Here is a 13441-nt window from a genome sequence, read left to right on the forward strand (position 1 = left end):
TGAATGAGAATATTGGCAATTGGGGCAATGCATGGGGAATCTTTACGTCGATATTGGGGGAACGTAGGCCCGAGTTGCTTTCCGAATTGCCGACCTATCAGTCGCGAATCATGGGGTACTCGACATCATACCAGGGTAACCATTGGTTTTGCTACGATAATCTTTTTCGAAAGGCTAAAGAGCATAATAAAAGCTTGACCTGGGATTGTTATGATTCTTTGACATGGGATAAAATGAAGGAGACAGGTATGTTGAAAATGCCATTGGTAGGAAGTAATGTTGGCGAATCCTCCCGCCAATATGGGGGGACGCCCTTTCGTTCAGGTACGGGTACCGACGATCAGTCGAGACCTGCCGGCAATACTGGAAAAAGGGGGTTGTGCTTTAATTTCAACAGAGGTAAATGTACTAGACCCCAGGGAACGTGTAAATTTAAACATGAATGTAGTGGGTGCGGGTCGCCCCATCCTGAGTCCACGTGCAGAGCCAAAACGGGTGATAACGGGGGGAGAGGAGGCGCCAAACAGGTCTAACATAGTCCGAGGGGCGCCTTTACCTACCCCGATTGATACCTTGGCGATGATTCCCTGGCTCAGTGAATACCCGGATCGTGCTTCTGCTGGGGTGCTGCGGAACGGATTTTCGTATGGTTTCCGCATCCCGGTAGGGGACTTTCAGGGTGTGGAGAAGTGTAAAAATCAACTTTCGGTCCTGCAGCATACGACCGTGGTACAGGATAGGATCCGAAAAGAGGTTACTCGAGGTCGGGTCGCCGGCCCGTTTAGTGTACCCCCGGTGCATGATTTTGTTTGTTCTCCTTTAGGGGTGGTCCCCAAGAAGGACCCGGGGGAGTTCCGATTGATTCATAATTTATCAGCTCCACGTGGTCTTTCTGTTAATGATGCAATAGATCCGGAAGTATGTTCGGTGCGGTACGCATCCTTCGATGAGGCCGTAGCCATTTTGAATCGCCTGGGGCCCGGGGCGCTGATGGCGAAGTCAGATATCGAGTCAGCGTTCCGGTTGCTCCCGGTACACCCAGACGACCAGCGTCTCCTGGGATTCATGTTTCAGGGTTGTTATTACATGGATAAGTGTATGCCGATGGGGTGCTCGATATCTTGTGCCTATTTCGAGAAATTCAGTAGTTTTCTACAATGGGTCTTCACAAAGAAGACGGGTTTCCACCATGTAATGCATTACCTTGATGATTTTCTGTTCCTTGGGGCAGCCGGGGATCTCGAATGTGGCCGGGCCTTGGCCGAATTTTGTATGTTAATGAAGCAGTTTGGTGTGCCATTGGCACCAGGTAAGACGGTGGGTCCTACGACTTGCCTTGAGTTTCTGGGGATCGAGTTAGACTCCAGGGAGGGTTGTTTTCGTTTGCCAGCTGACAAAGTGTTAAAATTCAGGGCAGCCCTCCGAGTGTGTATAAATGGATCTAAAGTTACGCTGCATCAATTACAGCAGTTGGTGGGACAGTTGAATTTTGCCCTGAGGGTAATACCAATGGCCCGCCCCTTCTCCCGTTCAATTGCCCAAGCTATGGTCGGCCTGAAGGAGGGCCATCATCGCACGAGACTATCGGCTGAGGTCCGCCAGGACATGCGCATTTGGTTAGCATTCCTGGCGGACTTTAATGGTCGAGTCGTCTGGAACGAACCAGCCGTGTCCTCGGAAGAGCTGGGGCTATGGACCGATTCAGCAGGTAGCATAGGTTTTGGCGCCATCTTCGGCACAAAATGGTCGGCACAAAGGTGGCCGACATGGTGGCATGACAATGGTCTGACAAGCAATATTGCTTTCCTTGAACTTTTCCCCATTTTGGTGGCCCTGAGAACCTGGCCCGAAGGGTTCAAAGATCACTCTGTGATTTTTTGGTCTGACAATATGACCGTGGTCGAGTGCATCAATAGCCAGGCCGCACGATGTAAAATGATTTTAAGACTGCTCAAAGAAATTGTTTTACTGTGTATGCAACTGAATGTGCTATTCAGAGCAAAACATGTCCCGGGGGTAATGAATCAGGCGGCTGATGCACTGTCTCGTTTTCATATGCAGGCTTTCTCGGGTTTCCTTCCCACAGCGGACCCAGAGCCGGCACCCTTTCCCGAAGCTCTCTGGTCTCTCGGTGCCCCGAACTTCGTCACCTCGTGGGAGAGAGTCTAGCACCAAGGACGAGGAAGGCATATGAAGGGGCGTTTCGGTCCTATTTAGCCTTTTTGGGGCCCGATAGAGAGGGGCTGTGGGGCCACGAGGAATGGGTAGTGAATTTTCTGATGTCCTTACATAGGGCTGGGAAATCGGTGGCTACGGCCCAGAGGCATCGTGCTGCCATTTCCTTTGTTGCCAGGGCTCATGGTATCCAGGACCCGACAGCGTCTTTCGTTGTACAGAAAGCGCTGCGTGGGTGGCAACGCCTTGAAGGTCGCAGAGTAGATGAGAGGCGCCCGATAGGTTTGGATAGGTTGGCCCAGTTGTTGGCCACACTCCCTTCCACATGTTCATCTCAGTTTGAGACAGTATTGTTCCGAGCCGCTTTTACGCTGGCATTCCATGGGGCGATGCGGGTAAGCGAACTGGTGGCAAGGAACAAACAGGATGTGACGGGGGGTTTGTGCCAGGAACATGTTCAGATCAGAGGTGAGACAATGACGGTCTCCTTTGTCAGGTCCAAGACCGATCAAGGTGGGATGGGTGACTGCATAATCATACGCAGGATTCCCGGGTCCTCCATGTGTCCGGTAAAGTGTTTAGAAGAATACCTAGCACGAAGGGTGGCATCATGGGGGGGGACCTTGTTGAGACACGCAGACGCCACCCCACTGACGAAATGTCAGTTTCAGCGGGTGCTTGCGATGTCAATTGCCGCTGCGGGCTTGAACCCGGGCGAGTTTGGGACCCATTCCTTTCGGATAGGGGCTGCTACAGAAGCTACAGCTAGGGGTCTTAATGTTGAACAAGTGAAACGAGTGGGGCGTTGGTCCTCCAATTGTTATAAGAGGTATGTGCGGTTACACATGTTGTGAAGCTGTAATGATGTACTCACGCCTCTTGTTTTTGTTTGATTTTCAGTTGCGCAAGCCTACGAGGCGGGGCGGACTATGCAGTCGACCCAACACCGGGCCAGCGGTCAGACATCACCGGCTGTGAAAAAGGAGGTGTGGGTCGTGGGCCACTCACACGTGAGGCGTGCCGCGGACGTATTCAAAGCAGGTGACATGATTCACGTAGCTGGGGAATACGGGTACAGGGTGTCCTTCTACGGAAGGGGCGGTCTCTGTATTGACCAGTTTCAAACATTTTTCGAGGGTTTGTTAGGGCGGACGAGGTCACCGCCGTCTATAGTCATAGTACATCTAGGAGGCAATGATTTGGTCACCACCGGTAGACGACTTCTCCTGGAGGCAATGCTTTCCACTGTAAGTTGGTTGGCGAGGAGAGTTCCGGGGTGCATAATTGCGTGGTCCCATATGATCCCACGAAAGGTGTGGCGAGGGGCTATTTCTATTCATGCTTTGAATCATTCTGTTAGAAAGCTTAATAACAAAGTGAGTAGGTGGTTCCGTTCCAGGACATTGCATTCTATTTCGCATGGCTGTATTAGTGACGACAGTATGTATTTGGGGGATGGTGTGCATTTGTCTCGGGTGGGGAATGAGTTACTCATAGGAGACTTCTTAGCATGGTTAAAAACGTTAAAACATGACCTTTAGGTAGGAGCTTTGTGGGGGGTCCGGATAGCCGGTCAACTATCCGGCCTGTGGCGGTAAGGTCATGATCGGTGAGCACTAATTGGAAGATCCCTATGAGTGGGCGTCACCCAACACGGATGGGAGCGCTCGGGGGAGGTGGCCATTGGCCCCTCAACGGGGAGGCGGTCCCTTCTAAGGATGGGTCGCCGAAAGAAAAGGAAAGGCGGTCAAGGCCCCTTCCTGGGTAGGAGGGGTTACAGCCCCCTCCTGGGGAATTTCCCGGGGCCAGTGACGTCTGCGACGGCAGATGTGGTAAGTTGTGTGGGGTTTGGGAGGAGGTCTACGCTACCTTCTAGATAACCTCACACGAGTCCTCGAACGACCTTTAAATGGCGTCGAGTTTAGTGGTGCCCCCGTCAAGTCAAGGGAAATTGGTAGTTGCACTGGAGGTACGCCTCAGTCCTGTCGCCCCTCCCAAGTGGGGGGGGTATTCCTGGTTAGGGATCTTGACACCGGTTACGACCTTGCCGTTGGCCCTTAAACGTTAGGATGTACAATTTCATAATTTCAAGTCAATGTTTTGTAGGATGTTAGTTCGGCTAGGAGAACCTCTGTATTAGAGAATCTGTTAAGGTTAGCCAAACATCGCAATGTGGTAATGAAATTGTACATTAATATAATGTTTTAATTTTTGTTTTAATAAATACGGCCGGGAGGGTCACTCCCTCCCTCTTCCAAAAACTTCAAGAACTGTTTCCGGTTTCCCTCCTTTGGGGATTGTGTTGAGAGGGGGTGGCGGGTATCTCAGCCATATGGAAAGGGGCGACCACTCGGTCCCCCCGCACGTATGGCAGAGTACCACGATCCCCCCGGGAAGCCATCTTGGGCGGGTGGCGTGTCCCGGCTGGTATGCCCGAAGCGGCGTAGCCGGGGCGCGCTTTTTCCCGCCCTAGAGTGGGCTGGCCTAGACACTGACGCGGCTGGCCACGCCCTCGGGGCAGGCAGGGGCGGGTTTACGCCCGCCCTGAAGACGGATAAAAGGGGACGCAAGACCCGAAGACATCCTCTTGTTCCTGTGCTCTGAAGCTGCACCTCCTCGCTGCACGTGAGCTCGAGACGGAACGAAGAGCCAATTTTGACCCACCCACCAGCCCCTGAAGAGAGCAAGTGGTTTTTAATAATGTCTGAATAAAAATTTGATGGATAACTCTGATTTTCGTTTACAGGTTATGGTGATTATCGTGATGACTTTGAGTATGCAATAAAGTCTGGTCGATTTGTGTTATGTTTTGCAAATAAAGTATTTCTGCTTTTGTGTTTATCAGTAAGCTTGCTTTTAATAAAGTGGTTGTTGCTACTGTCTGTTCATAGGTAGTCATTTAGTAATTTAGTTAGCATTGTCGTATTTATTTTGGTCGGGCGGTAAGGTCATGATCGGTGAGCACTAATTGGAAGATCCCTATGAGTGGGCGTCACCCAACACGGATGGGAGCGCTCGGGGGAGGTGGCCATTGGCCCCTCAACCGGGAGGCGGTCCCTTCTAAGGATGGGTCGCCGAAAGAAAAGGAAAGGCGGTCAAGGCCCCTTCCTGGGTAGGAGGGGTTACAGCCCCCTCCTGGGGAATTTCCCGGGGCCAGTGACGTCTGCGACGGCAGATGTGGTAAGTTGTGTGGGGTTTGGGGGGAGGTCTACGCTACCTTCTAGATAACCTCACACGAGTCCTCGAACGACCTTTAAATGGCGTCGAGTTTAGTGGTGCCCCCGTCAAGTCAAGGGAAATTGGTAGTTGCACTGGAGGTACGCCTCAGTCCTGTCGCCCCTCCCAAGTGGGGGGGGTATTCCTGGTTAGGGATCTTGACACCGGTTACGACCTTGCCGTTGGCCCTTAAACGTTAGGATGTACAATTTCATAATTTCAAGTCAATGTTTTGTAGGATGTTAGTTCGGCTAGGAGAACCTCTGTATTAGAGAATCTGTTAAGGTTAGCCAAACATCGCAATGTGGTAATGAAATTGTACATTAATATAATGTTTTAATTTTTGTTTTAATAAATACGGCCGGGAGGGTCACTCCCTCCCTCTTCCAAAAACTTCAAGAACTGTTTCCGGTTTCCCTCCTTTGGGGATTGTGTTGAGAGGGGGTGGCGGGTATCTCAGCCATATGATTTAATACCCTAAACAAAAATAAACGATGTACAAAAAACCACAAAACCTGACCCACCCCTCTTCCTAACCCCAACCAATGTCCGTAAAGAAAAAGTACAACCTAATTGTCCAATCGTCCAAAACGCGAAACCCCAACGCCCGATTCCCACCCACCAAAAGAATAAATTAAAAAGGGGCAATGAACAGGGTCTTTAGGTTCGGCGGGCTCGACTCTGGAGGACACGCACTTGCTCCTCAAGAAGGGCGACACGGCGCTTCAAAGCGCGGCAGTTGCAGCCAAAGTGGGGGGGGCACCAGTGATGCTAAAGGAAGGGTGGTGGTGGGCGGCAGCCAGACGGTGGTGCTGTACCACTGGAGGGCGGTGGCTGGGGCCCGGGGCATTGGAGGAAGCTGCAGCTGCTGCGGCCTCCTCCTCCTCTTCTTCCAGGACCACCAGCCAACGGTATTCACGCTGGATGGCCACCAGCTTCCGGCGCTGGGCCTTGGAGGCCAACTCCTTCCTGTCAGGTTTCCCCATGGAAGGAGTTGCTATATATCAAAAAGAAAAAAAATCTATTATAAAATATACTCTTAGAAAAGCAGTACGACAAGTTAATTATACACATAGTGGCACGGTAATACTATCAAGTACAGTACATAACATTTGTGGTATGTATCTAGCCTCCCACTTCCTTGGGCTTTAACATTTGTTGGAGTTTTTTCAGGCATTCAACCAACCATGCATCTGATTCCTATCAGCCACCTACGCATGCATGCATGCATGCATCCTACGTATCCTTCTCTGTCAGTCATAAATATTAAATCGCGCCCATCCTTCTTCCTTCCACCGTCTTTCCCTTTTAGTTTAACACCATCTATCAAGATGATCTGATCTGACTTTTAGTCTTCTCCATAAAACTTTCACAGCGAAGTTGAATTCAGATAGAAGAGGCAATTGGTTACTCAACACTCCCGCCGCTAATGCCTTTACCAATGCCAATTAAAGGGTGTCTTAACTCGTCAACCGTTCACAACAACTTCTTACTTACTAAGTCTAAACAGTACAATATACAGTACACCCTTGCAGTGAGTGTAATGTCAATAAGTAAGGATTAGAAATCTAACTTACCACCGCCCGCCACTGGTGTTGGCTCACCCCCTGCAGCTCCATATGCAACTGCTGCATCCTCTCCAGCTGCGTCGCCTTCATTACTGGCCCCGGCACTGGTGGTCGATAGTGCGCCTAGAAAAAAAATTCCACATTTTTTAGGTGTCATATACACCTCCCCCTATTTTTCAGTAGCAAGATTGAAAAATGTGTTAATAGTAATATATACATATACAACATACATCCCTAGTACAAATCAGGTAGTAGTAGAGTAGACACTAGTAGTTATCCATGTTCCCTAGGGTTCTAGTCTTTGCTTAGTGAGCCCGAGCCATGCAACCATTTTACCTTTGTGTCTTTTATTTTTGCAAACGTGACGTTACCTCGCAGCTTGTTGTATAAGACACCTTTGAACCCACATGACCTCATACTGCTACTGTCTAAGAACTGCATACAAGGTCAAACCAAAACATTAACAAGCCACTTTTTTATTGAGTTCTGGTGTAAGTTCTTATTGCTTGCTTGGGGACCCTTCTGACGGAGAAAACCGACCTGGGTGCTGCTGGTCTGGTGGGCTGCTGAAAAACGCCAACTCCTCTCCCACCCAGCCTCCCCTCATCCCTGGAGGGATCCGCCGCCTTGCCGCTTGATAACAACTTGCAGCACCCGCTTCGCGGGTGCCGCTGCGCGGCGTGTGGCGAGGGGTTGAGGCTGCCGGAGCGTTTGCTGGTCTAAGGAAGGAGGAGGGAGCACCGCGAGTCTGCCGAGGGAGAGCGCCGCAGGGACTCTCAAGACCAGGAGTCCCTGCGCTGCACAGGTGTGCACGGCCGCGCCCCCAGTAAGACATGCCCCCCTGTCTGTCCAGGACACAAAAAGCGGGAGTCTTCTAACTTTCAGCGGGACCCTTCTGACGGAGAAAACCGACCTGGGTGCTGCTGGTCTGCTGGTCTGCTGAAAAACGCCATCTCCTCTCCCACCCAGCCTCCCATCATCCCTGGAGGGATCCACCGCCTTGCCGCTTGATAACAACTTGCAGCACCCGCTTCGCAGGTGCCGCTGCACGGCGTGTGGCGAGGGGTTGAGGCTGCCGGAGCGTTTGCTGGTCTAAGGAAGGAGGAGGGAGCACCGTGAGTCTGCCGAGGGAGCGCGCCGCAGGGACTCTCAAGACCAGGAGTCCCTGCGCTGCACAGGTGTTCACGGCCGCGCCCCCAGTAAGACACGCCCCCCTGGCTGCAACGCCCCCTATATAACCAATGGACTGCCGCTCAGCGGGACGCGAGCGGAACGCCGAGCGAAGCCTGAGCAAAGGGCGGGCAGTCTGTGGCAGTCAGGGGCTGACAGAGGCTGGGCTGGGCCATCCCCCTTTCACCCACCGCTTCTGGTCCAAGAGTTTGGAGTGTCCCTGTGGGTATAGAGGCCAACATGTCTACCCGCTCTGGCAAAGCACTGAGGTGCGGGGGAGAAAGTGCTACGGGGAGCACAATGATTGGCACAATGGACAAATTCATTACAAGGGTAGCAGCGGTCATTGAAAAGGAGATTGTGATGACGGAACGTCGCCTCTCACAAGATTCCTTTCCTTCCAAACGCTCCTCCTTGGGAGCTGTTGCACATGCCCTGTCTCCAATCTCCACCTACCCTACCTCCCCTCTGTCCAAGAACCTGTCCATACAGCCACGGATTGCAGCTATAGGGGCAGGTATTGACAGGCTGGAAAGCTTAATAACAAATCCCCTTCCCCCCAGCCCTAGCCTAGTGGCTGTTGATCCCCACCCTGTCTCACTCATAACTACCTCCTCTGGCCACAATTCCCAACTATCCACTCAGACTCCCTTACCAGTTCATAACCCGTTGCCCCAGGCGCAAGCTTGTCTGGTTCACAAGAAAAGAAAAAAGGTTATTAGTACACGGAAGGGGAGTTACTCCTCGCTCCACAAGCGACCAAGGAAACATGTCCCCAGAGGTCCTACGCAATTGGATGCTGGAGGGCCAGGATCATCTGGGGGTACTGCTCCATTAGAACCAGCGGCAGAAATTCCTCTGTCTCATTACTCGGTCCCGGCAGCACCCACATTACCACACGAGGTGCCCTTCCCTGAGCTCATTGAGAAACTGGTCAAGTCCTTGCTGGTACCGCTTATTGACCAAGTCAAGAGTCTGGGGGACAGGCTAGATAGATTCGAACAGACCACCCGGGACAATTTTTTCTCCCTGAAAACCCTCATTAAACTACAGTCTAAGCTCAGGGAGGACACTGCAGATGGGAATGATGGGAAAAGGGATTCTGGGGGTCTAATACAGGGAACCTCATCGTCAACGTCCGCTCATGCACAAGCCACTGGGAAGGCTTTGACATCTGCGCCCCCTGCTAGTGCAAAGCCGACACCCACTACCCATGTTGTCCAGGTCCATGACAGTACCCCCCCAGTAGTGAGGACTGCAAAGTCTAAACCTGACCAAAAGAAGCTGCAAGAGGGAGGGGCTGGCTCTAAGTCTAAACCACTGGTCGTTCCACCCACTGAAGTCAGGGGAGTAGCCACGGCTCTAAAGGCAAAAACAACTATTTGCCAACCTAAAATCCCTAGCCCAGTGGTTATACCACATAAGGTGGCACGAAAGTGTCCCCCAGTCAATCTCCCCCCTGAGTGCCAACCATATGTTGTTGTCCTTATCAAGGTTCCCGCCTTGAGGGACGCCCAGCAGGAAACCCATTAGGCACTGAAGAATAAAGTCATCCACTGGTTGAAAGCCAACAGACCCCTTCCCTTGGGAGTGGATGTCTTGATTCTTGGCGTGCGCAGGGTAGGATGGATTGGTCAGGGGAAAAAACTGTTCGAGGGGCATTGTGTGGTGGTTAATTTCCAAGACGTGAGAGCTGCCCACACAATATGTAGCTTAGGGCAGGCCACGGCTGGTCCTGGTGTTGAAGCAGTTGATTTAACATACTTCTACCCGCGGCCGGTCATGAACTACTCAGGCCAACCCCCCGTGTATACCACCCAAAATAGTGCTTGTGGCCAATGGCATTTAGCAACAACTGTAGCCCAGCCGTATGCAGTTTGGCCAATGCCGAGCTGGGGTCCCAGGGGGTACTGACTCCCTGACTCCCCTGAGGAGGTTTGGGTGGTCCGAACATCTGATGCCCAGTCCTCTTCATCTGTAGAATGTAACGACCCCCCGACCACTCCAGGGGAGCAGGTTGTCTTAGTGGATACAGGTGAACCAGGCGGGGGGAGGGACCCAATTGAGCCTGCCATTGTCTGTTCTACCTTGGGAGAGATAGACTCGGTTGGCCCTGTCGAGCCCTGTAGCATTGCGGCTGTGGCGGACCCACCTATTAGGGTTCTCAGCTGGAATGTGGCTGGTCTGGACAGGAAGCTGGCCCTGCCCGACTGGAACGCACTTGTGGAGCAGTACTCCATATGTCTGTTCCAGGAAACCTGGAGTAGGGAGCCCCTACACAAGGCAGGATATTCTTCCCACCATATACCAGCTGTACACTCAGAGACTGGCAGGGGTCGCCCCTCGGGTGGCCTCCTTGTTTGGGTAGCTTCCTTGCTTAATTGTAGGGTGGAGGAGCATGATACAAAATGCCCGGACCTCCTTAATATCATCCTAAAAACCCCCAAGGGACGTGTTATTTTAAACATCTTTAATATCTATGCACGAGGCACGAAGGGGGTAGAGAATCCCCCACCATAGCCTGTCTTGAGGATCTGCTTCAATCCTCTCCCCAAAAGTCCTGTACCCTGGTAGCGGGTGACTTCAATTGCACCTTTGAGCCCCTTGGCTCAGAAGTCACCCAAGACCAAGAGGATGATGACTACAGGAGGGGGATACCGGCTCTAGAGCTTAGCCCCATTAAAAGATGGACGGAAGTGGCGCTCCAGGTTAATTCCCTAACAATGGAGTTCGACCTGAGGGCCCTCAATGGCAGGACTAGTTCTGACAAAAAGGGAGCACATACATGTAATAGGCCCAGCCACACGTCAAGAATTGACTATATTCTTCTTGACGTCCACCTATGGAGCTCGGTAAAAGACATGGAGATTATACCTTCCGTCGAGAGCGATCACAACCTGCTCTCGCTTGCCATGACTCCTTGGTGGTTAGAAGGTATAGGGAGCCGAACCCCATGTGCCACCGTCCCGGACCTGTCATGTGTCTCTAACTGCGATCGACGGCTAAATTGGGCCAAGCTGTCGCTCTCAGTCGAGAAAATATCCTCCATAACGCAGCTCTTAGACGCAGCCCTAGATAATCTCGACTCTCTGGAGGGTGGGTTGGCGGAGGTGTCTGACAGGTTTTGTAACCTAACCCAGGCACTAAGTGACCTTTTTATTGTCCCAGCTAGCCGCAACGGGAAGAAACTACGTCCCCGGGCCAGACAGGGCTGGTTTAATCGTAAATGCAGAGAAGCAAAGACACTGCTTGTTGAAGCAGTTAAATCTAAATCACAAATTAGGACCAGGGAGGCCAGAAGGCTATACTCACACTGCCTAAAAAACACCAAAAAGGAATGGGAGGATAACTTTTGGCAGGACCTCTTGGCCGCTAGTCGAGGGAGAGATGTCAAAGGGTTCTGGGACCTGGTGGGTAGTAGGAATCGTCCTGATGACACCTTGAGGACCTGCACTATCACTGCCCAGGCGTGGTTTAACCATTGTAAGGCTCTTTATTCTGCCGTAGAAGGCACACTTAATGACCCCTTTGTCCTTCCCCCCTTATCCTTGGACAGAGGCACTGACCTCTTTTCCGCACGGGAGGTTACGAATCTGATTAAATCTCTAACACCACTAAAAGCAGGTGGTCCGGATGGGTTGCCAGGGGACCTTCTTCGAGCCTATCCGGGTGAATGGGGGGTGTTGTTCTCTGCCCTTCTCAAAGCTATCATCGAGGGAGGTTCTGTGCCAGAGTCTTGGAAGGGGGCAGAGGTAGTCCCAATTTTTAAAAAGGGCTGTCGGGACCTACCGGGGAATTATAGGCCAATAAGCCTTATTGACTCAAGTTTAAGTTTAAGTTTAAAGTATTTATTGAGCGCAACATACACCTGAACGGTTTCTGGGCGCTAAAGTAGAAGACAGCCCACTGAGCGGGGACAGTCACTGAGACAGGGCTGGAGAATAAACGATGGACTAGGGAAGAGCCTGAGGGAATAAAAAGGTCTTCAAAGCTTTGCGGAAAGCGGAGTAGTCAGTGAGAGACCTAAGATAAAAAGGGAGAGAATTCCAAAACATGGGGGCAAGAATGGAAAATTTAGAGCCACCCTGTTTTTTTTTCCGGTAACGGGGCACATCTAGGAGAAGTTGGGCCGAGGAACGAAGGTCTCTGCCAGGGACATAAGCCTTGATGGCCGATGATATAAATAGGGGGGCCAGGCCAGTCCTGGCCTGGAACACCATGCAGCCTAGCTTAAATAGGGCACGCTCCCGCACCGGGAGCCAGTGAAGAGTTTTCAGGAGGGGGGAAGAGTGGTGGAATTTAGGGAGACCAAAGGCAAGACGAGCAGCCTGGTTTTGCACTAATTGCAATTTACGGAGGCTGTACTGAGGGATGCCATTATACAGAATGTTCCCGTAGTCCAGGCGGGACAGGACCAGTGCGGACATAATTAGCTTGAGTGCAGGGAAGGAAAAGAAACGGGAAATAGAGCGAATAGTGCGGAGAGTAAGAAAGCAAGAAGAAACCACAGAACCAATCTGGGAGTGCACAGTGAGTTGATTGTTGAGCTTAATACCAAGAGTCTTAACAGAGGAGACCGGAGTAGGAGGAGAACCAAAAGAAGGGGGCCAGAAAAGAGAATTCCAGGGACTGGAACAACCACCCGTCACCACAAGTTCCGTTTTATCGGGATTGAGTTTCAGGTGGTTGAGGTTCATCCAGTCCCTGATGAAAGATAAAGTAGATTGGAAATTAGAGATAGAGTCAGGAGTAGAAGAAAGATTAAAGAAGAGCTGGAGGTCATCGGCATAATTAAATACCGAGACCTCCAGGTGCTGTAGAGAAAAGATGAGCGGAGCGATGTAAAGATTAAAGAGTAAAGGAGAGAGAGAAGAACCCTGAGGAACACCGCACTGGACCTGGCAGGGGGTAGCTGAAAACTCCCCAAGATGAACCGCCTGGGTCCGGTCCCTCAGAAAGGATGAGAGCCAGATGAGGGCTGATCCTCCTATGCCCGCCGCCTTGACACGGGAAAGCAAGATGGAATGATCCACCGTGTCAAAGGCGGCGGACAAATCGAGAAGGACCAGCGCCTGAGATCTACCGGCATCCATGCCCTCTCTGAGGGTGTCTGATACTGACACCACCACTGACTCAGTTGAGTGCCTTGGCCGAAATCCTGCCTGACAAGGGGCCAACCTCCCGTTCTTCTCGGCGAAGGCGCGGAGTGCAGATGTCACATGCCGCTCCAGCACCTTCGCCAAAAAAGGGAGAAGGGAGATGGGGCGATAGTTAGCCATCACAGAAGGGTCAGCTCCCGGCTTCTTCAAAAT

Source organism: Lissotriton vulgaris, chromosome 9 (genome assembly GCF_964263255.1).
Source record: "Lissotriton vulgaris chromosome 9, aLisVul1.2, whole genome shotgun sequence".
NCBI classification, from domain to species: domain Eukaryota; kingdom Metazoa; phylum Chordata; class Amphibia; order Caudata; family Salamandridae; genus Lissotriton; species Lissotriton vulgaris.